Consider the following 23,757-nt stretch of genomic DNA (forward strand, 5'->3'; position numbering starts at 1 on the left):
GATGCAGATATGTCTTAAAATTTAAAATGAGCAGGGAATTCAACGGACAAGGGGGAAAAAAGTGAAAAGTGATATGGAAGAGTAGGGTCAAGAGATGAACAGAAGTACAAGAGGATAAATACCAGTGATCCTGGCAGCACTTGAGGTGAAGGCTGGAATCAGCAATGGGTCCACAGGTTTCAATTTGGTCATCAGGCACTTCTCCCATCAAGTCTAGGAAACTAATTGCTATTCCCATGCCCCTATCCTAGTTGGCTTCAACCACCCGGGCAAAGAACAGAACCAGAACCCCTGTGACAGGGTGAGAATGGGAGAAGAGACCTTCTAGCTGAACATTATTTTTAACCCATGTTTCTAGTTCAATTGCAAGTATCTTCAGAGAAGGGGAAGGAGCAATGGGTTAGGAGAAAAGAAACAGGTGAACTTTCTTTTTTCTTTTAGGGAAGAAAACTCAAAAAAAGCAAGTCTACAATGTTTTGTTTCCAGAATTCTACAGTCGAACACACAAGCAAATGGGGAATGTCACCGGGACTGAAGGTGAATGATGGTGCAATCCAAATGGGATGATTACTTTTCTAAGAGGTTTCCGGGCAGCACCTGTGGTCTCAGAAGATTTTATAGGTTACTTTGTGTGGAGGAGGAGGGAAAAAAACCCTAAACAGTAGGAGGGAAGATAGAGAGACCTGGATATGCACTGCATGATGCTTGGGCAATTTGGATGGCAGTGGCCAGAATGCCAACAGACTGGCATCAGATGGTAAGGTAGTGTGTCCAGCATGAATTAACAGGTCCTCAAAGAGGGAAGGTAATGCTCTATAGGTGTTATCATCTGCCTACGGGATGCATGCACTGTGAAATGCTGGGGGCTTGCACAGAAGTAGCCTCAAGCTGTCAAATAGACCCCAATGCAGATTCTAAACACCTTGCATTCAAGAGGGCATTTGGGCCCAGTATTTGGCCAGACCCAGATCCTATACAGGGACACTGGTTTTCTTTATTACACTGTGCTCTGCCTCTTCCTTCCAAAGCATCTGCTCTACAATGAGACTCTCTGAGAGCAGGACTTTGCTTTGTCTTTTTCGCATTCAAACTTACCAACACACACACCCAGGGGCCACAAGAAATCATTGGGAGTACAGGGCAGGTTGGCATTGTGCCCAAGCAGGCTACTAACTCCCTTGGAAGTGCAGAAGTCTCAATGCTGCAGATGGGCTGAGAGCTAGGGCAGCAGCTGTTCCTACTTCACCTAGGGCTGCTGTGCCAGGCCCCCCGCCCCCCGCCGAGACAGCTCTCTATGGATTCATTAGCACCCATTCTTCACAGATGCTCTTGCATGTACTAATAATAGCCCAAGAGGCTGGGCAGAACTGAAATGAGAGGAGGCAACTGGCAAGAGGAAGGCAGTGGTTGATCAAACTGGCTTGAAGTTTCATTTGTATCCAGGAACTGCACAGTGCTTTTGCACCTGTTCTAAGTTGTGTTTGCCATCGTGAGAGAAGGGGAACTAAAAATGTGATGAAGTGGATAAATAGCTACCTTGAGGGCAGAAGGACCCCTGAAACAAGAACCTCATGCAACTTCTTGATCTAGCCCACTCTTCAAAATTCACTTCTTTCCAACCCTTCCTATACTTTACCCCTGCAGGGAGGTTTCTGATGACCAGCTGACTAACTGAGACAATAGGGTGACATCTATGGAGGAAGAATACAGGGATATGAGGAACAAAGGAAAATAAGTAGTCATCCTGAAGATGTCTCTATTCATAGCCTGGGTTCTAGGAGTATACTGCCTACCAACCTGCCTTGGCTCTCTTTGTACTGCAGCTGAGACCAAACTGACAAAGCCAATGTGGCCCAAGGGGCACTATAGAGGCCAACTACTATTAGGGGACCTGATAGACAGATAGAAGATTTGCTCTCCTGGGACCCAGGAGTTGGAACAGAGGTTCTAATAGGCCCCTTCCATTTCTCATGTCTATAACAAGTCCTGCCAACCAAGGCTTACAGGGTGCAAATCAAGATGGCTCTACATTACCAGCTGGATTGGCTATTCATCTCTGAATTACTTTGATATAGTTGCTGTCATTAGCCTCATGATGGTTGAAAAAATGCTGGTTCAACAGCTGTAGGGAGCAAAGTCTGAACAACCATTGCAATACAAGTAACAGGGGTAGAAGTTTATTCTGCTTCCCTGCCTTCCAGATAGTCCCCAGCTTTGACCTGGAGGAGCCACTGCTTGATCTGAGGTGGGAAGTTGTCTCCCAGGTGCTGGCCCTTCCCTATTCCACTGAGACTAACACAAGGCCATCAAGCAGTTTTGATGAGCAACTGGACATATGCCCTCTGCCTTCTTGCGATCAGCAAGAGCCCTGCCTGCCGGATCCTAGTGACATTTCCACTGTTCTCGAGAAGAATCGACTTGACGATGTTTTGACTTTTTTTTCTCAGAGACTCCCACACTGCACTTTTATAATCCAACTTTGCTCTGAAATACAGATCCTGGGCTGCATGCCGGAGATGCGTGTCAGGCAAGAAGCACTGTCAGTCAGCCCCAGTCACAACACATCACGACTTAGGAGAATGCTGACGGATGGGAAGGAAGGAGGGGAAGAGCTGCACAGGAACAAGAGGAAGAAGAGGCTGAACAAGAAAATTAGAGGAGAAAGAGAAATCAAGTGCCAAATAGGGGGGCTATTCCATACAGCAGTGAGATCTTGACTTTAAGTGGAAAACTACAGTTGTGGCAGGTGCCAGGAGGGATAGGGAAACAGCTCACTCAGAACGGCTAGTGAGGAAACCAACATGGAGAATGGCCAAAGTGTAGATTAGTTAAATGGGTGTTCTGCCTGGGAGGACACGAGTAGAAGGCACTGGGTTTGAAACCTGTATCCATCTGCATTGCTGCCCAAAAAGTAGCAGAGTGCAGCCGTGCCTGAAACTCATTACTATTAAATGACAATATGCTAGCTAATGTAAAAATGAGCTGACAGATCTCAGACAAAATCCTAGTGGACAAGGCATCTGCCTTGCTTTAAAAAAAAAAAGCCCGCTACAGCTGGCTCACCTGTTGGCAGCCTCAGCAAGAAGCCAATGCTTGAAGAGCATGTACAGAAATCCTCATCATGCCTAGGGAAGAGGTCACTATACATTACATCTAAGGGTCACTGCTGGAATGGCACAGGGAAGAAGTCCTCCTTGCTGTGACCCAGGCTGGACATTTCCATGAATAAAAAGAAGACACCACAACTCTAACCACCACATTTGGCAGGAGAGGCAAAGCAAGAAGGAGATGGAAACGGGAACAGCTGGGAGAATGGCAAGAACCCTCTAGTCAGTGTTAAGGCAGAGCTGCATGTTGATGAAAAGGGATTTATGGCAAAGCTGCCGGTGACAGCAGGACCCTGGACTCCGGGACTGTGGAGGCCATTTCCAGTCCTGTGGGCATAACATTGGGTGATGAAGATGACAGCAAGAGGATCTCAGTAGCTGCCAAGAAACCTTCAGGTTTGTGAAGTATCTTCATTTTAGGATTTTATGTCTCTCCTGTTGAAGCTGTTCCACCATGTGGGGAAAAGAATAATAATCTTCATTGGACCAGAGAGAGTGCATAAAAGAGAGTATGACTCTACAGCCTTTTTTATATTCACTGTTTACTAGAGCAGGCACTGGCACATCGGTCTTTCCCCCTTCTCAGAGTGTCTCAACAATGGTACAATAGAAATAGAGTCCTCCTCACTCTCTCTCCTCCAGGGAATAAATAATAATCTATGTAAAGTGGAACAGCTTCCGTGGGGGTCAGGAGGAATGAAAACCCCTTCAAAAACACCACATGGCCTGGTGGCTAGGGAGGTGGTTGGTGTAACTTCTGATCCTCTCTAGCCTGATATCCTGAATTTTGAGTGCACAAACCACTAGGCTAGGAGAGGGCCATGATGACGCACCCTTCTCTTCCAGGTCTGTGAAGCCCAATAAGTAGCCATACTCTAAGATGCCTCAAAGAACTGGGCCCTGCCAGCCCATAGGCAAAGCAACATTCGTTTGTACATCTTGCTCAGCACTGAAAATAGAGGTGCCTTTGGCCATGCCCAGAAGCAGACTGTTATGTGCCGAGGGGACTTGAATGATTGATGTTTAGCTGCCTCTTGACTTTAGACACCTCCCAGGATAGGCAACAGCTGAATAGGGGGTTGCAGCTCTGAATTTCAGATTTAGGCCCCTGAACTTGTACCGAGGTGTCTAAGTCCCACCACAGTCCATGTGAGGATCCAGCCCTCATTCTGTGAGACCAGGAGTGGTAAGAACAGACCTGCTATTTTTAGATGTATCTTGAGGAAGACACTCAAAGGAATATGATAAAAAAAAAGGCATAACCCCAACTAAACTACAGACCTTCTGTGGAAGTTTGGATAAGTAACTTAAGCCTCAGTCCCCCAACTGTTAAATGAGGATACTAGCTCAGTATCTCACAGGGGCACTGTCAGGGTAAACCCCAGTCATGACCGTGAGGCACTGACACAGGTAGGCACCTTGCCTTGGTAAGGGTCATATACAGCAGAGAGGTCTGAAGTGAGAAGCTGTGTTTAGACAGCTTGCACCAACCTGGATTTTCCTTTCTGCTAAGACATCACTGCCGTGATAGACAAGGGAAATGAAGTGGGTGGTGTACACTTAGATTTCAAGGAGTATTTGCTAATCTCTGAGGAGGAACCTTATTAACTAAATGAAGAGGTGGGGATGGGAAGCTATAGAAATTACATTTGGACTAGAAAATTCTCTCAAGAAACAGGAGGGAGTAAATGTCATTCAGAAGCTTGGCTGTGAAGAGAGGAGATTCGACCAGCAACCTGGTTCCTTACATTTGCCAGTCTTTGCAGGAGGAGGCCGCCTGGTTGTGCCATGCTCCAGGTTCAGCTCCCCTACCGGGAGTGTCACGTGGCAGGGAACGTGAAGAATGCAGAACTGGAACAAGAAGCTGACAAAAGGGCGATGGCCTGAGCAAGTTCCCTGCCACAAGACAGGAAAAAAAGGCACCCAACGAAGTGCTAATCCTTGGCAGGCCAAGGGTGTGGGAAGCAAAAATGCAAGTTACCACTTTTCATCCCTGGACTTCACAACAGTTTGCTAGGGTCAGTGAGCAGCATTTCTGCCATTTGGACAGACAGGGAAAACAGGCACGGAGAAGTGAAGCAATGTCACAAAGATTCAGAGGCAGAAAAATCCCTTGAATCCCAGCCCCCTGCTCAAAACCACTTGTCCACGCTACCCCCTGCATGGGGAAGTAGAGCCCATGCCCTGACAACCAAACCCTCTCAGTGCCTGGAATCGAACCTCACAGCCCTGTCATCCATCCCCTGCCCCAATCGCCGGGGAAAGGAAGGGGAAAGGGAAGAAGAGAAGAAGTGTAGACTGCAGGCTGCACTGAACACTTGCTTCATTTGCTGTATGGTTGGTTTGCCCAGCAGATGAATATGCTTTACAACACTGTCATGTGGAGAGAGCCCGAGCTGGGAGCAGAGAGAGGGGAGGGGAGAGAACAGACCCAGCCCCCCACCAGGCTGCCTTGAACCTGAGAAGATATCAGCCCGACAAGCACATGCTCACGAAGCCAGGCCTGGCTCGGCGGGTTAATGTGACAATCCATTTCTGACAGCGTGTCAATACAAAGCAATTTAGGAGTGCATGAAAAATCGACCCGAGGTAACAGGCAATTTCTCCGCTCTGCTGGTTAGACGGAAGTAGGGACCAATGCGGCTGGCATCTCAGAACGAGCTCACCCGGCGATGCCCGGAGTCTGCTGTCTCACCCTGTCATGTTAGGCACCCTCGCAAGGCAGCAGGCAGGAGAGGGACGCAGGCAAGTGAACCACCTTTAATGCAACCATATTCCTTGAGAGGAGAGTCTCCTTCTCTGTTACAATGGGGGGAGGGAGGTTTTTAATTGCGGGGGAAAAAACTATCTTGTTTTGACAATGTGGAAATTAGTTCCACCCTTCCTGTGAAGATTCACCTAAGCCAGGCTGACTCCTTGAGGAAGGCTGGATTGTCAAATAGCAGCTGAAGCTCTTTGAAAATCTGGCCGCCACTGTCAGAACAGAAGCCCCCTGTGAGACTCTAAGTGCTTCCAAGGGAGGGACCTGCCTTGCTGTCCCCATGTTGCTTGGGATGGTGCTATACAAATAATAATCAGCCAGCTGGCACAGAGAGGTCTGCGTGGCCACTGCCTTGCTGTCAATAAATGAAGGCATTTAGTCTCTGGGGCTGTTAATCTGGTACTTTTCATTAGCACTGAATCCATCCCTTTGCTGCCCCCCCCGCTCCCCCCCAAATAAAACAAGAGGAAACCAACTTGATAATGAGATGGATTAAACAAAGACTCAAAATCAAAGCGTACATCACAAGGCAGCAGAATCTACACCCTCGGTACCATCCTGCACTGGATAAGTTTGTGTGTTGCACAGAGCTCCCCTCCCTATGGTACAGATGTAAATTTTTGGAAACCAGGGGGCAGCTTGGTCCTTTCTGGGGGTGGGAGGGGAGTTCAAGAAAGGGCAGTTATTGTGGAGTTTGGAGCCGCCTTACAGAAAAAACAGTTTCAGTTTTCAGCAACCTTTTATGAGCCACTCTTGGGAGTTTCTGTGTCTAAATGAGATGAAGCTGTGTTACAATTGTTCATAATCCTCCTGGAATGAGGTTTGGGAGGGAGGGAACTGAGCCATCTAACCCCGAGTTCATGCTACCACCTGATGCCTTATACGAAAGGCAGATGAGTCTTCTCAGAGTCCTGAGTTACCAGCTGAAAGTAAAATATGCTGGGGAGTCCCTTGGAGAGGAGTGAGCAGGGCTTCAGGACAATAAAAGAAAGAGGCTGGGCTCCAAAGACTCCAGCCCAGGTTTTATACCAAGCGTAGTGCATGCTAGGGTGGGATTTGGGGAGCTTAGTCCGTGCTGGGTGGATGCCCATGGAGTTCAGATATGAGAAAGCTCATATATATGCACTTCACTATCAATCTTCAGGGCCTTAAGGAGGTCTCAATAACCACTGATACAAGCAAAGAAAGGTCAGGGGAGTGAAAACAGGGTGGAAAGGACATGGGACAGGCAAAGGAGAAAGATGTGCTGAGGTTCAACATGCCACCCTTACTACCCAGGAAATCTCCAAAATTGATTGTTAGGATCATGGGAGTTAACATCACTAGTTTCACCAATTTCATATGCCCCCTCAGCCATTTAAAATTCACTGTACCCGTGCCTCTTCCTATAGGCAAACTCATTTACCCAAACAGTTATGGAAGACACGCTCACAGTCCAAGTGAATCCATTTACAAATCCAGACCGATATTAGCAGAAATGGTTTGGCAGAATTCATCCAATAGTAGTGGTCAAGAAAGCACAGCCATGAGGCTAAGAGCCCAATGGACCAGTAGGAACTTACCAAAGAGAAAGAGAGAGGCTTGTTCTTCAGAGGCCTTGCTTAAACTGTCTCAAGACCAAAGGAAGTTTGAGCCTATGAGTTGGGTTGAGCCGCAGCTCTAATATAAATAGGACATAAAGTATTCCTTTAACTGAAGGAGAGTCTAGAGAAATGAATATACCTGTCTGTTTCTAGACTAAAGGACTTAGATGCTTCTGAAGACAGAACTTCTGTACAGCAAGTAACGGAGAAAGACATGCAGGGGTAACTGCTGTGCAGTGCATGCTTGAGAAACCTAAGAAGAACAAGAGGGTGGCAAGAAGCATTGCATTGCTGTGAGTCTGCAGGAATAAAATTCCAGTTCTACTGGCCGGTCAACTTTTAATCCTGTCCTGGCTACCATGAAACTATGAAATAAAGCCCAGGCCACAAGGGGTTATTTTTCTGGAAGTTGCATTAAGAATAAGTTTCCTGTTTTATTTAGATTTAATAAGGTAGTTAATGAATGTTAACAAAATTAAAAGTAATTATTAAAAGCAGATGCACTGGTGTTTGAACAACTAGGCACTAACTTTGCCTTTGGAGCTTATGCAGCTTCAGCATATGCTTCTAATAGCCAGCTGTCACTTACAGCTATGTGGTAACTGTCTTATTAAAACCTAAATGGGCATATGGAAGTTACATTCCAAGTAATACTTCTTCCATTTCCCTCCCCCATATAAAACCACAAGGCAAGCAAGCCAGATAACTAATTCCCAACGACACTTTTTTCCTTACTTAATGGGATGCATGTTAAGATCAAGAGAGCTCAAATTATGACCTATCGATCAGTTTTTATATTACTTTGGAAAATCCACATAACACTCTGTGTCTCAAAATAAGCAGAATGCGTCCCAGATGCTTCAAAACTAAGTGTTCTTTCCTTTTTTCTTCTCAAAGCAGCTAACCTTGGGTGAATAACCCTACAGTCACAAATCACAACTCCCCCAAGTATCCCTTCTGCAACAAACCAGCAGGCTCAGACGTGTCTACCTTAGCAACCCAGCATGAACAACACTCCGACAGCAAACCAGTATTTCCCAGTGCTCAAACACCACAACCAGTACACCACAGGAGCACGAAGGAATGGGTAAGGGAACCGATCCTGTTTCCTATCTTCCGAGGGGGGTCTACCACAAACAAGGCCAAATACAAAATGGACTTGAAAACCCTGACAAGAAAACAATTCCATGTTGTATCAGTTGAACATATTTGCTTGAGTCGGGGTTTATCTGAGGCCAATAAATTAGCCAGTAGAATTCAGTCTCCACAGCGGCTAGCCTTGTGGTTTCCAGCAGTGAACAAAGGAGATGTGCCTTTCTCAGAGACACGCGCCTGCCCTACCAAGACATCCCCAGCAGACAGAAGTCAGAACATCCAAGCCAGAACACCAATTACGGCCAGCTTAATTCTTTCCTCTGCCTCGGACAGCAGTAGGTGTTTGCTCACACAGCCCGCTCCCTGGCAGCCCTGTTCCCTACATGCTTAACAGCACTGGATGGTTAGTGCAGCTGTGGGGGCAGGGGAGAGGAGAGGAGGAAGGAGGATCTGGAAAGCTTTGATATAGCTGTTCTGTATGCGAATGCCCTGGTTAGCCCGGAGGCAGCCTCAGAAGCAGGAGAGCTTTGGGTTGCTAAACATCAATGCCTCTAGTGATGTGGGGAAGAGTCTAGGCAGGTTCCCACCAGCTGTCTGTGAAGGGAGGACAGGGTCCTGTGCCAGGGACAGCAGAGGGGGTAGATGCTGGAAGAAATAAGAGTGTCGGCCCAACTGTGCACGGGGATGGAAATTCGCAAGGGGTCCTGGCCCCAAATGGGGAGGTGGCGGGTATGAGCAGAACGAGGAGCTCCATAGAGCCCTACTTCCCCTTAGTCCACAGGTACTCCAGGTGCCTGCATTTAAGAGGAGGCAGGGGTGTGCCAGGCAACAGCATTGCGATAGCTGCCTCTGAGCCTGTCATCACCCCAGGTAAACCAGCACAATTTAGCCACATTTCATTCAGAGCTCAGCTGCCCTGGCGTAGCTCTCACCCTGGATAACAGAGTGGGCACAAGGACAGTTACCAAAGACTAAACCATAGGCTGTCTGTGGACGTGGTGACCAGATAAATATGGGGAGCCAATGCTCTAGCTTGTGGTGTATTGACCACTCTCCGGGAAGAAGGCTGGAGCAGAAGCAAGTGCATCCATGCTCTGTCCTGGTCATAGAAACCTCTATGTTTGAGTATGCAGCTGTAAAGGAGACCAGGGATACCTCCCTGTCTGTGCCTCAATTTTCTGATTGTTACCATGCACATAATGAGGCAAGGCAGTTGTGAGGCTTAATGTGCATGAAATGCTTTTGGATCCATAGATATAAATCCCAGATTATCTGCCAGCCACCACAGTGCTCACTACCTGGGGCTGACACAGAGCTCACCCATGCTAGGATCAGGCCTCTTGCCCATCCCTCCACCTGTGTGAGAGCAGGGCCAAGAGCCAGACCTTCGGGCCAGCCCTCCCCACCTTCCCTGCTCTCATTATAGCCCTGCTGGCTACCCAGCCCCCTCCCCTCTGCTCTGACCAAAGCTCATGAGCTAATGAGTCCATGTATTTTTAAACATAGGTTTGGGGTGAGAAGGAAGTCACAGGCTTTGCAGGAAAAACAAATACCAACACACACACAAACAGTTCAAATGATGTAAAATGTTTAACAACAGGCAAGCCCTTCAAAGCCACAAACCCCTCCATCCTTAGCCACAGGCTAGATTCACTAATGGGTTTACCATCAATGCCAGTGTGAAAGGCGGTGCTTCTATAGGACCAAGGATCCTTTGTTCTCCTGTCAATTATGTGCCAAGTTAAAACTCAAGGAAAAAAATCCAATCCCACAGTTACTCTTTAATCTTGCACAGCTTATTAAAAAGCAAGAGCACATGATAATCCACAGTGGCTAGTGAGTCAGAGACTGGCTGCTCTCCCCTTCCCAGCCTCCCCACCCCCCAAAAAAATCAGCTCATGTTTTCTCTTGGGAGTCCCAGGGGGCTCAAAGACCAGAAGACACTGACAATATGTTACCCAAAAAAAAGAGGAGATAATTATGGAACAGGTTCAGAAGAAAACATGTTTCTGCACAGCTGCTGGAGAAAGCGAGAAAGAAAGACATGCACACAGCGGGAGCTGCTGGCTAGTTCCTGGTCATGAGAGGAAAGCAACACAGAGGCAGAGCCAGGGCAGAGGTTGTTAGTGTGATGGGCAGGCTTCAGCGACTCATCTCAGAAAGCACAAGCCAAAAAAAGAAAGAGAGAGAGAAAAAAACAAAGTGATTCTGTTTTGAAGCAACAAACTGAGTGAGAGGTCTGGACCGGATGGTCTGGCAACTGAAGAAGGCAGCTTAGGACATGCATTCACATCCCCGTTGTTGGTTGCCCAGGATCCAGAGAGACTTGTGTGATTTCTGTGTGTGGTTTTAGTACATAGGAAGAGGAAAAGCAGGTAAACAAGGACATGGGATAGATAAAGGAATAACAGCAGGTAGGAGAATAAACAGGAAGAAGTACTAATAATGAGGACAGCAGTAGCCAGGCAAGGAGATACAATTAGTGAGAGGACTGTGGTGGGAAATTGTGGGTATCCAGTAAGAAGCAACTGAAGCATCTATGTACTAACGCAACACATAGGAATTAGGATGACGGGTACAGCACGTGAAACCCAGGATCACAGGGAAGGCAGAAACATAGTAGAAGATCCGCCCGACTGGAACACAGCTATCAAGTTATTGTCTCTTCGAGAACGACAGAAATACACATGAGTTTACTGCAGGGGCATTGTACATCAACGATATGATGCGCAGAAGAAAAAAGAGATAGTGTGGATGAAACAGGATTCATTGGGACACAATAATTTTGGAGAAGGATGGTCAAATACATTCTAATGCTAGGACTTTACCATAGACAGGCACGGTCAGATCTGGACACAGAGAGAACCCAGGGTGAGCCCTAAGCTGGGGTAACTAGCCCCTGAGTGAAGCATGGCTAAATTGCCCTCATCTGGCTTTCACTTATTCAATTGAAGGCACCTGGAATAGTTACAAGCTGAAGGGGTCCTATGGAGCTTGTTATTCATAACTTGTCTCATAACTGCTAGCTCCCTACTGGGGCCAAAACCCCTAAGTTAGAAGCCCTGAATATTTCTACTCTGATCCCCACACATGGGTAAGAAAGGAAGGAGACAGAAACTGTGTCATTATTGGAAACTTCAACATCCCAAATGTGTATCCAAATGAAAAACAAGTGTCAGTGATAATGGCAGTGCCAGATATCCCTGAATGTCATAGCTGACACATTTCTTACAGAAATAGTGACTGAACCAACATGAGGTGGTGTGTTGGATCAGGTTTTGGTAGGTAATGAGGACATTAGTGAAATGTTGCTAATGGAATATAACCTTGGGAGTTGGGTGATCAAGAGGTAATTGAGGTTAAATTAAATGAAGGATAAACCAAAGCAGGTCTGTGACTAAGGCTCTTGATTTCAAAAGAGCAGGTTTTGAGAAATTAAGCTAAGGCTGGTTAGTGAGGCCAACTGGACTAAAGAACAAGTTGGAGATTTCTTTAAGTCAGAACCGCAGAAGCTGTCTGGAACCTGTATCCAAAGTGAAAAGAAGAAACTATTAAGGAAGGGTCAGACCTACCAAGGTAAATAACAGCCTCATAAATATGATTAGGACTATATCAAGAGCCTACAGGGAATGGGAAATGAGGCTGTTCAGCAAAGAAAGAGATGTTTTAGAGGTCAAATAGAGTAAGGATAAACTGAGGACTTCCAAAAGTCAAGATGAATGAGACCCTGCAAGGGAAATTAAAACACATAGCAACTCTTCAACCATATAAATAAAAAGAGAATAAGGAAAGAGATAGTGGAGCTGCTGTACACTGAGGATGGAGTAGAGAGTCAAGATAATCTATGAGTAGTCCAGAAACTTAGAGGATACTTTGGCTTAGATTTTTGGTTTGGTTGATGATATTAAAAATGGGTTAGCTCATGGAAATGAAGGCACAGAAATGAGATTTACCACATCCAAGATGGAAGGAAAATCCAGCAGGTAGATAGATGTAACAGTTATACCAATACCAGATTATATTGGCATAAGGTGCTACAATGTAACTGTTACATTGACATGCTCCTATAGCCAAAAAATTGACCCTGTTTAATCTAGAGTTCAAATTGCAGTGACTGAGCTCAGGATTGACAGAAACTCTCCTGGGAGTGATTTAAACCTAGTTGTTCCCAGATTATTTTTCTCCTGGATCAGCCGTTTTTACTTCGGGGAAAAAAAAAGCCTGAACATCTGTACACTCATGGTTTCTCCTGAGAAAGCAGTGATTCTCCCAGGAGAAACTCAATGTCTGTATAAGGCCAGAGGTAACAGCTACATTGAAACAACTAATGACAATCCACCCATTGTAAAGGTGTTGAAGGTTACATCTGTCCACAGCCTCAAGAGAGTTTAACGTGTGCAAATCAGGATAGGATAATCTCCATTTGTAGAGCTCCACACAAACTGGCATGTGAAGCTGCAGGTACAGAAACAAAGATTTTCACAAACTATGAAGTCAGAGGAGGTACCATATGAGGGGAGAACAGCAACTGTAATTTCTATATTTAATAAAGGGGGGAGAGTGATACAGGCAGCTACAGGCCCTTTAGTCTGAGCTCAGTGGTCTGCAAGGCTTAGAAAACATTTTGAAGGAAAGAATAACTAAAGGCATGGAGGTAAAAGGAAACTTGGACTTAAATGGAACACAGGTTTACCCAAGGTAGATCTGGAGCGAGGAAATGCAGTAGATCTAATCTAGACAGATTCAGAAATGCATTTGATATGGTGCTTTATGAGAAATTGCTAGTTAAATTAGAGGAGATGGAGATTAGTACAAGAATCGTAAAGAGGGTAAGGAACTAGCAGAAGGAGAGATGACAACAGATTGATTACTAGTGGAGCTCCCTAAAGGCCAGTCCTAGGACCAATCTTGTTTAATATTACTTGTACTTGGTAACTGTACTTGTGCTCTGGTACAATAAGGAGTGTGCTACAGAAATTTGCTGGTGATGCAAAGTTAGAAGGCATCATGAAAAGAGAGAGCTGGAATATCTTACAGCAGGGGTGTCAAACTCATTTTCTCCCACCTCCCCTCCCACAGGCTGGGTCTGTCAGCTTAGTGAGTCACAGAGATTAATGCCACCGTCACTTGCCCTAGCACAGCCAAAATGCATTCTCAGTGGGACTCTGTGCCCTAGAATTTGGCATGGCTGACAGCAGTGTTAACCCCATGGGTGCCTGACCCTCTGTGTCTGCTCAGGAAACCACAGGGTTTAATGGTGCCATTGCTTGCCCCTGCCCCAATTTCCCAGTTCTTCCAGGAGCCTGAAAGCTGGATGATGCAGCTCTGTGGGCTAGATGTTTGATACGTGTATCTTGCTGGCCTTGAGGACTGGAGTAACAGAAAAAGCATGAGATGTAACAGTACAAAGCCAGGTCATGTACTTAAGGATTTGCAACAGAAATTTCTGCCATAAAATGGCTACAACCCACTAATGTGATGTGAACATAAAAAAAGGCAAGTGCAATCAGGTGGGCACCAACGAGTAGGTCCAGCAGGGATAGGAAAGTATGAAGGTCATCACACAAGGAGCTGGTAAGACCTCATCTGGAATTCTTGTCCACATTCAAAAAAGTTGACTTCAAACTGGAATAGGTTCAGAGAAAGACTACTAGGATGGCCAGGGGAATGGATAGTCTGTTTTATGAAAGGAGATTAAGGAAGCTTGGCTTATTTAGCCCAGTAGAATGAAGGCTGAGAAGAGATGTGACTGCTGTCTATAAATATGTCAGGAGGGTAAGCGCCAGAGGGGGAAAGAACTATTTCAGCTAACGGACAATGTTGGCTCCAGAAAAGAAAGGTATAAATAATTGGCCGTGAATATATACTGAGGCTGGAAATTAGAAGAAAGTTTCTCTTCATCAGAGCAGCGATGTTCTGGAACAACCTTCCGACGAGAATAGTGAGTGCAAAAAAAAATCCTAACTACTTTTAAGATAGTTTGATCAGTTTATTAAAATGACTGTATGACTTGACTGCCTGTAATATCAAACGACTGAACTCAATTGCCCAGGATGTCCCTGCAAGTCCTACGCTTCTAATCTCTCTCTCCCTCCTCCTGGCTCAGTTACTCATCTGTTAATAAGCATAATAGCACTTCCCTACCTCTCAGGGATACTATGAGGATAAATGTACTAAACAACACGAGCTGCTCGGATGCAAAGGGGATTACATAAGTTCCACAGATATCCAAAGCTCAGATATCATACAGGACACGTCTATTAGGGTTCTGATATTGTTATGATACCTCAATAAATCTTGGGCCAGGTTCAGTCTCCGTCATAAGAAAGAGGATAAAGCCAGAGGAACTCCACTTGCTATAAAGGACTTATTATAGATTGGTCCAAGTGTAACTGTGATCAAAATCTGGCCCCTCACCACAGGTACCATCCAGTAGATCAGTTTTTTAGGGAACCAGGAATTGATCTTAATGTAAATTCAAGACAAACGGCTCAGCAGATATTTCTAAGTGACTGGTCTAACCCAAAATCCACCCACAAAATAATGGGCAATTCTCATCTGGATCTGAAAGGCACATCTTAGGCCCCACCATCAGTAGAAATTCCTGTGGCCTTTTGGGGTGGCTTCAGCTATTTAGGGCAAAAAAATATTATAAGCATTTTTCAGCCAGCTAGAGCTGGCAAGTATTTTCAGATTTACTAGGTTTGTGTTTCCTTGGGAAGGAAGAAGCACTGGTCTAAAACTAAACAAAGACTCACAATCTGGGGAAATCAGATTGGCTGTAGTTCACACTTCTGCTGCTTATCAAGATCATCAATGGTTTTGGCAGTAGTGGTACCTGCTAGTCAGCTGCCAAGCCAGAAGAAATGGTGAGGGGGGAAGCAGGTTGTGCGCATGTGTGTGTGTACATTCATACTTCCTATCTGTATTGGCAATGTTCAAATACACACATTTCTAATAGGGACAGGGAAGTAGGAATGTCGTTGTACAAGAAACTGTCAGCGGATCTGCGTTCGTTTTCATTAGCAGGGGCATATTTTGTAAGTCGGTATGTCTAACACTTCTGCAGACAATTTTTGTCATAGACCATCTTGTTTGTTATACATACAGCAGCTGCAGCCCCCACCAGTGAAACGCAGCTCTAGGGTGGGATGTGGTGGCTGTTTCAGTGACACGAGTTAGGAGGAAAACTGAGGAGGCGTACTGACTTCAAGAGAGATGACAAGAGGAGGTTAGTGAGGCAGAATGCAATTACCTATGTGGGAATTTGGCCAGGGCACCCGAGTTAACACGACCACTAGCCTGAAAAATGCTGTGGGAATCTCAGTGACCGTAAGTGGCCAAGGCTTTGGTTTTACATCGCCTCTGTTGAAATGCAGCTACTTATTCAGAACCGTCCCAGTCAAGTGGCTGCATAAATGCTGCTTAGAGACTAGCTGGAGTCTCCTGAGAGCCAGCCTAAGAAAAATATTCTATTTAGAGACAATTCTGCTTCAGCGCTTCCTTCAGTGTCTTGCTTTCATCTGTCTCTCCCATTAATGAGATTTGCATCAAAATGGCCGGGCCCTTAGGAGTTCTGCTGTGCCGGCTGCCTATCCCCACAACCTACATCCATCACTTCACCACTGGATGGGGTGGGAGTGGAAGGGGGGATGGTCACGGGCAGAACTTCAAGTGAGGGGAAAAGCAGCTGGGACACAACAATTTCCCAAGAAATGAAGCTCTCAAGGCCATTAAATTGACTTTAATAAGGAAAGAACTTAAGCAACAGAAGAGGATGGACCAATCCTACATGAAAATAAGGAACACAGGACTTAATTTATCCCTGGGACAATGAGTGGGAGGTGCAGGACAGGATGCAGGGTCACTACCTGGTCCCTAGCAAGCAACAGGTGAAGCTCAGCAGGTGCCCCACACCTTACACAGGTGCTGCAGGGACAAGCAGTCACAGTGGCCATAGGGCTCCACACCCAGCTCTGATGGGAGCCATTGATTCCCCACACAGGGAAGCTTTGCTGTCTTCTTCTGGGGTACACACATTTATTTTGCTTTCCTGCTGTGCACATGAAGATTGGATGGAAATGGCCCTGCCAACACCCATTTTTTGCCTTATTTGTTTTTTTCTCGTGAGACTTTTGGCCAGTTTGCCATTCAGTGCCCACAGAGGGGTCTGGACCCAAGTGGTTAGCACAGACCGAGAGGAGCAAGTGAAGTAATCCCCAGCACAGACCTTTCACCCACCCACAAACAAGCAGGCCTGGGCATAATTTTTCCACCCTGTGGCTACTGGTCTGGCTGGTAGTCCTAGGAGGCAGGCTTAAAAAGAGGAGGAGCTAAGGATAGAAAGCATCTGCACTGCACCCCTTTTCCTACCGCAGGGGGACATGGTAGGATAGTGTCTCTGCTACAGTGACATTCACACACTGATGGGCAGTGAGAAGCTGCCAAAAGAAAGACTGTGGGGGCATCCATCTCTCACGCCTCCCTGCCCTCTCTGCTGTGCTCATTCCTTGGCCTGCCCCTTCAGGGTGTCAACTACTCTCCTTTGCTCACCTGCCCAGTGCCATGGGGTGCAATCTAACCTCCTTTTCCTCAGGAACCAAATGTTCGTGTTCATGCCACCTCAATGTTGAATTTGGCCCAGCCACTGCTGCAAAGCTCAGGCCTATTTACACCAGCAAAGAATTGTGCCCTCACTCACCACTCACTCCTGCAGAAAGGATAGGCCACACTCTTGGTGAGCCCACAGATCAGGTCTGTAAGCAAAGTCAGCGCCGATTAGAGAAGCTGGTCTCCTCTTTTGAGCCACAGGAGAAGTGCCGCAGCAATGAAAGCTTTCGCTGCCCTCCCTGCTTACAGTGCATACACTTCAGCTCCGAGGCAGGAACCGGTGCTTGCTGAGACAGGGGAGGGAGTTCAGTCTCCAAGGTCCATGCAGGTTTTGACCTACTGTAATTGCTGAGGCTGACAGGACGGAGAGTTAATGCCAGTTCTCCCTTCTCCTCCTCCTGTCTCCTGATGTGAGGCAGCCAACCTAGCTGCTTTAGATGCTAATGCAGACAGGATCACCTGGCAGAGGTATCTGCGCCTGCGGGTAGGGGGAGTCCGAGCGGCTCTAGGTAGAAACATGGCAATTGCTGCTTCTCCCCACCCAGCCCTTGGACAGTGTGGGGCACTCTTTATCTCTTGGTTTCCATTGGGGCTCTTTGCAGATGTGCAGCAAGACATTTGTTAAGCTTCTCACCATGGTGCCTCCTGAAGCCCCGCACTGACCGGTGACCTAAGGCCCTGAGGGTCTCAGGTGGGCTGGGGCTGCACCTTCCAGCCAGCTTCCTCCTATCTTGGCTTGGTATTTTTGTTCCACTTCCCAAAAGGGCAGCAGTTCCCTTCTCCCTTTTACTTACCTTGCATGGAGGGACTGTTTGACCTCAATCTGTCGGCTTGGATTAGAGTCCCGAGATGTTCCCCTCTCCCATGCACAAAGCTGCATCAGGGCTGCGAGGCCGCATCTGCCATGTTGGGTTATTCAAGATGGGGCTTGAGGAGAGCTGCAGCAGTTATGGGAGGAGGAGAGGAAGGGCAGTGAAAGATGGGGAATAAGGGGGCCGAGGTACCTTTGTGATGGGAATACAAGTGCTGGCAGCAACATTGCTTTGCCTCCCAAAGTTGATCCAGGCGTCTGCAGGCATCAGCTGTCCGCACACACCAGTCCTAAGGGTTACAGTGAAAAACAAAGGGATAAATAAAGATCTCTGGACTCAGAGGCCACCACCTGCATCACAGTCCTACCTCTGTGCAGCATGTGGAAACACTCTGCTCCCTCCTGTTCCTCACTCTGCCCCCAGTGCTTCACTGGGAGGTTGCTAGATATGGCTTAGCCTGTCCAGAAGAGCACTGGGGACAGAGAATTCACAATGTCCCTTGCCAGTGGGAGGGCTGCCAATCTTCGGTGGATGCTAATGATACTGGTGTTTCCAGGGATACAGTCTGAGACAGCTTCATTGCAGCCAAAGTACAGAGGAGCAAGTTGGAAAGGGGTTTAGGACGGGTGGCTTAATATGGCAAGAGAAAGCCAGACAGCAGCATAATGGATGAGAGAGAGACAGAGAGAGCTACACAGAGGTAATACAGAAATACCAGGCTACCATGGGGACCTGACAGGGCAATCGGGTATCTCAGAAATGTTCCCTGGGGGCAATTCCTGCTAGCATCCTACAGAAGTGCTCATCAACTCTGGAGGTACCATGAAGGTGCCCATATACTGCTAGGTTCTCCCAGGATCCCTCCTGTCCCATAGAAACATCCAGACAGAGGAATCGTGGCAGTTCTGAAGAGCCAAAAAATGTTGATTCATTTTGTTTCTGGGCCAGACTTTCAAGTGCTTTCCACTCCCCTTGTCAGCTCCTATATCAAGGGCTGGATGCTCAAAAGCAGGTTGGCTGATGAGATCTCTTGGAAACTCTGGTCTCAGTTTTGGGTGCCAAGCTCTTGGCAATCTGGTATCCTCGCAAAATTGGGTCCTAGGAGATGAACTCAGGAGGCTGTTCCTTAAAGATGGACAGGCAGGGACAGCTACAGAGGCAACATGGTGCCAGTGTCACTATCTATAGTCCTAGCAACAGGCTGTTCAGCCTTCACCTGGAGTCAGTCCAGCCTGCACGATGCCTCACTTCAGCAATGTCCTGTGGTTCCCAAACAGGAGGCTGGTCCACCACCTAGTAAGGTTCTGCCATGGGCAGAAGGATAAAGTGGTCCAAAAACTCTGTTTCTCCAAACACGGAGCCCTGCAGATGCCCTGCCCTGCCCATTCATAACTCCAGGCAGAAGTCCGAGGTATTTTACTGCTCTAGGCTCTCGCTGCCCAGTAGACCTGTCAAGGGGTGTATCTCCATGCAAGGAGGAGAAGCTAAGCGAGACCTTACTAAGTAGTAATGCCTCTAGCTGAGCATGCACTGCTGTTACCAGGCAAATCCCCCCTCCATGCTGGGTGTATTTAACTATATTCCAATCATACCAAGGAGCCTCAGTCAGAATTAAGGTCCAGTTGTGCCAGGCACTGCACATACACTAGAGGGCACAGCTCTGGCCTTAAGCAGCCAGCAATTTGAGGGGTGCAAGGGTGGCCAATGAAGGGATGTTGCGGTTAAACAGCAACAGTTTTATAGCCTGAGATATGCTGCCGCCAAGAAAAAGACAAAATAGCATATAAAGAGTGCTGTCTGTCCTCAAATGCCCTCCATCTGTCCATCCAGACCTGACAGATTTATTACAGGCACACTGGCAGAGGTGAATGCAGATGGGCCACAGACCAGTGGAAGGAGGATGTTTCATGCTGTAGGGGCAGTGTGGAGGATGAGACAGAGACAGCTCAGCAAGACGTGGGCCAGCAAGGAGTTGCAGAGATGGATTCCTGCCTGTTCCATTCTGGGACCTTCCCTTTAGCATCCTCTCCCAGATGCACCCTGTTAGAATAGGACCACCCCAGTAACAGAGAAGGTAGCACACGAGCAACATGCACAATCAAGGGTACATGGGGTTTAGTTCCTACTTGTAGCAGGGAAAAAAGTGTCAGACAGCACCAAAGCCGCAATTCCTGTGGCCGGTGGAAAATAACACTTGCAGGTTGGCTCAGGGCTCTGCCTGTGAGCAAGAATTAGCCTATACACATCCCATCTTATGGGTAGCCACCACTCAAAATCACTCTCCCCTCTCCTGTACACTTAGCTCAGTAACACAGGACTGGAATATCCAGAAATGAGTTTGAATGGCAAAAGTCAACTCCTCGTGCCCCTCAAATCTGAGGGCAGTTTGCAGCTGGGCTTTTGTTTAGCTCATTATAGACAAATGAGAATCAGCTGAGAAATCTGGAGCTGGCCTGGGGTTGGGCTCCAAAAATACAGGGGTGCTCAAGAGCTCACCATGTCTCTGGCTTTGGCCATCTCTCTTGGCGGACATTGCCCCAACTGCATGGCTCTGGCTGGAGGCTTCATTTTCCTTTGCTCATTGTCTTCCCCTGACTCATTACAGTCCTGGAAAATCTCTCAGAAAACCACTCCTCTTCTGTCCCCCGACTCAGTCTGTGAATCCCTCACACTTCAGGCCACGGCATGTTCTCTTGGTCACCACAGCAGAGGAAGCCTGCACAGGACTGCAAGAAGGGAGGGGAGCTGGCAGCTGCTGTATGGATCACCCCTTCAGGGTAGCTCAGGGTCTTCAGTAACAATCAGCAACTGGTGAGATCAGGTGGCTACATGACGAAGCAGGAGCTGCAGGGGTGCTGACAGGGGACTGGGAATGCATTCCTACTTCCTGCACCTGCCCAGCTGCAGAAAAGGAAACCGAAGTTCACTTGGGGCATTATGGGCTGTGCAAGTGGAGAGGGACAAGTGTCCTGCATGGAAACTGGCCTCTCCATCATCCAGCCTGTCCCCACACACCATCCCACAGACAACTCACAACCCTGATTCAAGATGACATGGTGATGACAGGGGAAAGGCCTGGCTGCAGCACCCAGGCTGGAAGAGGTGGCGCCCGCCCTGTCTTTGGGAATCAGCAGCTGGGAGAGTGGCAGGGTGCTCATGCTGCCCTGAGTCTGTGCCCAGCTCTCCTCCCCTGCCCCCGTTTCCATCTCCTGTATTCATCTTTGACCACGAGCTTGCTCTCACTTCAGTCCAGTGACACAGAAAAACAGCTGTCGAGATCAGGGTCAGAAGTCGAAGTGAAGAAATTCACTGCGTCAGACAGAGAAATAAAGCAAAAATCAGTGGATCTCATGTCACAGTGAGTAGCACAGACTGGAGCTGCAGGAAAAAAATCCAATAGACACCAATTAAATGCATGACTTGACAGCTCCTGCCACGGCTGCTAGTGGCTGCTTGCTGGTGGCAGCTACGCGTTGCTGGTAGAAGCTGGAGTGACACTGGTATCGGATACATCTGCCCATGCTGCCTTCTGGCTGGACTGCTACTCTTGGCTTTTCCCAGTGAGGCTCTGCTGGAGGGATTGGGAGTGGGGAGACAGAGTGGGGCTGGAGGGATCTCAGCTCTGTCAGCAAAGGGTAGGTGGAGAAAGGGGGTGATGGACACAAAGGGATGGGGGGGACATCAGTAGTGTTTGGTATTGGCCAACTGCAGGGACCGAGTCATCTCCCCCCCCACCGGGACCACCGTAGGCCCCAAGTGAGGCACAGCCAGGCCCAGGGTCAGTGCAGATCTAGTCAGGGAACTTCTGGAGGGACTGGATGTATTTAAATCAGCAGGTCCTGACGACCTCCACCCCAGAGTGCTAAGGGAATTAGCAGAGGTCATTGAGGGACCCCTGGCATGGCTTTATGAACACTCGTGGTGCTCTGGTGTGGTGCCAGAGGACTGGAAAAGGGCCAATGTGGTTCCCATTTTCAAAAAAGGGAGGAAGGAGGACCCAGGGAACTATAAGCCAGTTAGTCTTACCTCGATCCTGGGTAAGCTTTTTGAGACAATTATCCTGGCGCATGTCCACAAGGGGCCAGCAGGGGAGGTTATGCTTAGGGGCAACCAACACGGGTTCATTAGAGGCAGGTCCTGTCAGACCAACCTGGTGGCCTTCTGTGACCAGGTCACAAAATCCTTGGACGCAGGGGTAGCAGTGGGCGTAGTCTTTCTGGACTTCAGGAAGACCTTCGACACTGTCTCTCACCCCATTCTCATTAAAAAAACTAGGAGACTGTGGTATCGATACCTACACAGTCAAATGAGTCACTAACTGGCTGGAGGGCCGCACCCAGAGAGTGGTGGTGGACGGGTCATTTTCAATCCAGAGGGATGTGGGCAGTGGGGTCCCCCAGGGCTCGGTCCTCGGACCTGCACTTTTCAACACCTTCATCAGCGACTTGGACGAGGGGGTAAAAAGCACCCTGTTCAAATTCACAGATGACACTAAAATGTGGGGAGAAGTGGGCATGCTAGAAGGGAGGAATAGGCTGCAATTGGACCTAGACAGGTTACAGGGGTGGGCGGATGAGAACAGGATGGGTTTCAACACTGACAAGTGCAAGGTGCTGCACCTGGGGAGGAAGAACCAGCAGCATACCTACAGGCTGGGGAACTCCCTTCTCATCAGTGCAGAGGCAGAAAAGGAGCTTAGCATCATTATTGAAGCCAAAATGAACATGGGCTGACAAAGTGGGGATGCGGTCAGGAAGGCCAACTGCACCTTGTCATGCATCCACAGACACATCACGAGCAGGGCCAAGGAGGGAGGTGATCCTCCCCCTTCGTGTGGCAGTGATCAGGCTGCAGTTGGAGTACTGTGTCCAGTTCTGGGCCCCGCACTTCAGGAGGGATGTGGACAGCATGGAGAGGGTCCAGAGGAGGGCCACTCACATGATCAGGGGGCAGCACGGCAGGCCCTACGAGGAGAGGTTAAGGGACCTGAACCTGTTCAGCCTCCACAAGAGAAGGCTGTGCGGGGATCTAGTGGCCTGTTACAAACTAGTCAGAGGGGACCAGCAGGCATTGGGGGAGTCCCTGTTCCTCCGAGCACTACCAGGAGTGACTAGAAATAATGGCCACAAGCTGGCAGAGGGTAGATTCAGACTAGACATCAGGAGGCGCTACTTCACTGTCAGGGCCGCTAGGATCTGGAACCAACTTCCAAGAGAAGTGGTGCTGGCTCCTACCCTGGGGGTCTTTAAGAGGAGGCTGGATGAACACCTTGCTGGGGTCGTTTGACCCCAGTGCTCTTTCCTGCCATGGCAGGGGGTCGGACTTGATGATCTGCTCAGGTCCCTTCCAACCCTACCAACTATGAAACTATGCAACTTGTCACCATTGACTTCAGGGGGGAGCTGGGTTTGGCCAAAGCCAAATGGTTCTAAAATGGTCCCCAGGGTCTGCAGAGCTTAGAGCCCAAGCTGTGGCACTTGGGGCAGTAAAGGGGCAATGCAAACCATGCCGTTGGCCAGGCCCCCCTTGCATTTCCGTTCTATTTCAATCTGGCCGTCGAGGGAAGAGAGGCTCCATACTGAACCTCTGTGACACACCTCTGTGATGCACACCACTGATAGCTGGGATTCTCTCCAGCGTACGCACACACAGATACATGCAAACATGCATGTGCATGCACACACACACACACACACACACAAGTTTATGGCACTTGCCACAGGAGGATGCAAGAGCCAGCCTACTATGCCACCAGAGACCCATGTCCACACTGTTGTGCCTAGAGCACT

The sequence above is a fragment of the Alligator mississippiensis genome, chromosome 12, assembly GCF_030867095.1.
Source record: "Alligator mississippiensis isolate rAllMis1 chromosome 12, rAllMis1, whole genome shotgun sequence".
NCBI classification, from domain to species: Eukaryota; Metazoa; Chordata; order Crocodylia; family Alligatoridae; genus Alligator; species Alligator mississippiensis.